This window comes from Hesperophylax consimilis, chromosome 1 (assembly GCF_061612785.1).
Source record: "Hesperophylax consimilis isolate HC1 chromosome 1, BYU_Hcon_1.0, whole genome shotgun sequence".
In the NCBI taxonomy this organism is placed as follows: domain Eukaryota; kingdom Metazoa; phylum Arthropoda; class Insecta; order Trichoptera; family Limnephilidae; genus Hesperophylax; species Hesperophylax consimilis.
Genome location: NC_142836.1, coordinates 35,814,021 through 35,819,140, shown reverse-complemented (window position 1 = coordinate 35,819,140; position 5,120 = coordinate 35,814,021).

The window sequence follows — 5,120 nt, the reverse complement described above, 5'->3', positions numbered from 1 at the left end:
TGTTTTCATAGAGCGAAGAAACGGTCAACTTTAGTAGATCAGTGAACAATGGAAAGAGAAACTTTCAGGCAATGAGGCAATCAACACTGCTATCTTCGCCGTGTTACAGGGTCATCACAAAAAGTACCAGATTTAACCCTTAAACTATTTTACTAAACACCAAAAAACTCATGTTTAAATTTGTACGTTTTATATTTTTTAACATTTTTTTTCAACAGAGACTTAAGGCTCGATCACACAACAATTTCGTCAAAAATACATGAAAATAGTCAAAAACATTCAATAACCACTAGCGACTAGCGATTTCAAATTTTAGAATTCAAAACTTGAGTGACAAATATTATGACTATAAAAATTGTATTCATATATAGATCAACAAATGCTGATTCTGAATATATATGCTGAATTAATAAATCGTCATTTAAAATGGATTAAAATCGTTAGAGACATAAACGCCCTGCGATTGGTTGGCGGGTTCTGATGGATCTTACACCTCTACCTCACTTATCGGTCGTCGAGTGCAATAGAATGCGGACAATTTTGTGTAAAGTTGCAAAAATGAAAATTATTTTAACTATAGACTGATTCCTTGTTCTAATCAAATCGAATATCTTATCACACAAAGCGACATCTTATCTGACCAACAATACTGTCGTAATAATATTATTCATTCAATTGTTCGTAGAAAAATTCTTCTAACCGATCACTTTGTGCTGTCAATTTTATACAAGATCAAAACAATGTTAATCAATATGGTTAGGCATTGTTAACGATTTGAAGTAGTGGTATGTTTGGTGAATAGGGGAAAACAAATTACCACATTTATATAAGATAACTACATTTTAAATAAAAACAATTCCTTTTTTATATTTTAAAATCATCAATAAATGTTATATTTTTTAGTTGTATCAAATATCAGACAATATTATGTAAACATTATATTTATTTCCAATTAAAAACTTTTATTATCATAAATAAACTTTAATGCGTTATTTTGATAAAGAGGTACAGGCACATCATTTTAAAGGGTAATTATTAATTTACCCTGCAACGGCCAAAAGATACTGGGTGGGCAGCGACGTTTATCAATTCCGTTTAAATTTACACTTGCGATTCAATTTGACAAAGATTGATTTATCTTTTTTTTGTTTTATTCTTTTGTTTCCTATCAAAACAAAATTATTATTAAAATAAACTAATTTTGTGTCCATTCGGTACACCACTACACAAACCAAGGTCTCTTTAATGTTGTAAAAATGACCTGTTAACATTTTACGTTCCGCAAAATTATTAATAAAAAAAAGGTAAAGGTATAATATAAAATATGTGCATGTAGCCTACAGGAATTAAATAGAAGGTAAAGGTACAATATTAAATAAGTGTATGTATCTACAGGAATAAAATCGAAGCTGAAGGTATAATATAACATATTTGTTTGTACCTACAGGAATAAAATAGAAGATATAGGTATAATATAACATATTTGTTTGTACCTACAGGAATAAAATTGAAGGTAAAAGTATAATATAACATATTTGTTTGTACCTACAGGAATAAAATTGAAGGTAAAATTATAATATAACATATTTTTTTGTACCTACAGGAATAAAATAGATGGTAAAGGTATAATATAACATATTTGTTTGTGCCTACAGGAATAAAATAGAAGATATGGGTATAATATAACATATTTTTTGTACCTACAAGAATAAAATAAAATAGAAGGTAAAGGTATAATATAAAATATTTGTTTGTACCTACAGGATTAAAATAAAATAGACGGTAAAGGTATGATATAAAATATTTGTTTTTAATAAGTCTTTGAAACGTCTAGTACTTTGGTGATGCCCTGTTGAAGGTAATTCAGGTATTCAGGTTGCTTCGTCATTTTGTACCCAGCCCAAACCATTTCCGTGGGAAATTACGTTTCAACCCTATCATTATGCCGTTCGTGGCTTGAACGTTTTCTGTCCCTCGTTAGACATCATTAAAATGTTATACAATTTCTCATTTGAATATTTCAATTACAAAACGAAACTCATTTAAATATCATTTTCTTAGAATCGGGATGATAATATTACACCTTCTTAAGAATTCTTGCGATTGATAAACTCTTTGTTTTCTTTTCTTGGTAAAAACAAATTATTTGCTTTCCAATATTAGTGAAAACCTTCCTACGTGGATAAGTGTGTATATTACATTCCGTCGTGCATGAGTGTGTATATTACCTCCCCACGTGCATAAGTGTGTTTACTACCCTCCCATGTGCATAAGTGTGTATATTACATTTCCACGTACATAACTGTGTACATACCTTTCCACGTACATATTCGAAACCCAAAATTACCCAACAAGTATAATTAATTCCCCACCTCTATCTACGAATAACTTATTTTAATCTAAACACTATCCAAAATATTCATGAATTTTAGCTTTAATTGAAAAAGTACCTAAAACTACTATGAGACAAAATCGATTTTTTTGTTTATTTTAAAATATTTATTTAGATGTATGCAATTTTTTCATACATCTATTAGTAAAATATTTAAAATACAAGTAATAAGTATATGAAAAAATAATAAACAGTTTAAAAGTTACAGTTACATTGGTTTACAAAGTAAATTAAATTCCTTAATTTTCTGTTATGATAAATCTAGCGTTTTTCTTAATCGTTACAATATTTAATTATTTTTTTCAATGCTGATTTATCGGCGTTTATTGAAATACAATTCATACATTTTTATTCAATACATTATTAGAAGTTTCCATAATTAATTTTCTATATAGTTTAATTGTTTACATTACCTACCTTATTAGGTGTGACCTGTTCTAAGGAATATACAGTTAACATATTTCATTGACAGAAAAATAGGAAATGTTAAATTTAGATAAATATTTATAGAGACAAATTAAACTGTCTTAACTCGGATGTAAAACGGTACATTTTTGGACACCTTATTAAAAATGTTACGATTAGGGTATATAAAAAGAAATAAAATAATATAAAATGAAAATGCAAGACATTTAAGCGATGTAAAAAATAACAAGTTCTTTGCCGTTAATTTAATTAATACGTCGCTAATTCAGAATAACTCGCGTTTAGGGAGGGATTTTACTTACTCACATGATTTTACGAGTATTATTTTGAACTGGAATTCTCTCTCCAAACACAAGAATCTTGCGTCTTTATGGTGGGGAAAGGCTATTATTATTTTACTTTATAATATATTGTTGCATGTTAAAATAGAACATGTTGATTGTTAAAAATATTGCATCCTCGCTTTATTTTTCAAGAACTCAACGTTGTTCTCATCCTCCCGATTGGAAAACGTGTAGTCTACTCTCTCCCAAAGCTCAGTATTTGTATACATACTGTGATGTTTGTTTAAAGTGGGCTGTGTTATCTCAATGTTGCATGTTTAAAATACACAGTATTTTTAATTTAAATAATAATCATACGTTTTATATTACTCTCGTGTTTATTATCCTTTAATTACACTTATTATAACGTTTCCATAACTTGTTCAGTTGTGAACGTGTCACTTGAAAATTGTTTCACTCTGAAGCAGAACAACCCACCGCATTTCCCGCGAAGTTGTCAAATTAACACATATTATGAGAAACACGTAGGCACCCCTCGTTGTTAAGGATTTTTAAGCTCCTCTCATATTAACAGAATTACACAAAACTGCTTTGACAACATCATCGTGCATCTTTTTTAAATTCATTTGAACAAGGCCCGTTTAAACGAAGAGTTTTTCTTGTTCTCTGTAAGAAAAATTTTCATTATTTTGATACATTCATCATTTTCCGCATTATAGTTAGTAGTTAGTTAGATGTCGATCTCGTTATTTTGTTTGATTGCTATAAGCTACATTACTGTAAAATAATTACACAATGATATCTACTTCCTGAGGAAGTTCTCAATAATTGAAAAGCTGTAGAGAATCAACTTAAAACTTTGCAAAAACCTTTACTTTTCAATTGCGTGTCTTGACATTTTTTCGATTTTCTTGAACGAAAAGTTTTCAGTCGTAATTCTTTTAGTCGGGAAATATTTTTCATTTTTAAACGTTTTATAATCAAAAAGCTGTCTGGTGAAAAGTTATTGGAAGAAGATTATTTTAAACGATTTTTCCCTACAAAAGTCGAAAAACTATTGGTATTTTGCAAAACTAACTCAATACTTAATTAATTAAGAAGAAAAAAAGAGAAAAATATAACGGCTCGCCATTCTAGATATGTGCCGTACACTTTTAAGGGCTCGCCACTCTAGCTGTACGCAGTACACTTTTAACAGCTCGCCACTCAAGCTATATGCCGTACACTTTTGACAGCTCACCACTCTAGCTATATGCAGTACACTTTTAACGGCTCTACACTCTAGCTATATGCATTACACTTTTAACAGCTCGCAACTCTAGCTATATGCCGTACGGTAACGGCTCGCTACTCTAGCTAGCCGTAAACTTTTATATGATTAAAAAATAATCGGCCTTTCCAACATGTTTCGTCTACCAATGAAATTTAGCATCCATTTTTACCTTGACCATCGAGGAGGAAACTTTGAAGGTGGTCAGTTTTATGGGGCAGTTTATTACACGGGATGAAATTTTCAAGAATACTGCAATAACTTCAAGCTGCCAGGCTGCTGTTCTAAAAGATGAAAAATCTCAAAAGTTTAAGGAATGCTGGGTAGAATGTACATAGCTGCGCTGCCAAAGGTTGTACCTCCGAATATATAACCTCGTGCCCCAGCGGGGGGTCTCATAAACCTGTCGTTTCACGAAGATTTGTTAGATTCCGCGGGCGGATGTGTATGGCCGGTCTTAGAAGGTAAGACATGAGGAAGAGGGGTAGAAAAGGTCACCACAGGGAAATAAAACAATAAAATGAACTGAAGTACCAACCCTTAAACAATACTATATAATATACCTCTCTGTAGGGTGTTTGAAGGTTCGTATAAGAATTTACAATAAATCCAAATGACTTTAAGTTTATACTAACGTTGTTACACTCAAAAAGAGATACTTGCGCATTTTATAATACTACTATACATTTACTAACATTATTACACTAAAGTTACTAACATTGTTACATTCCATTCAAGTTTGTAAAAA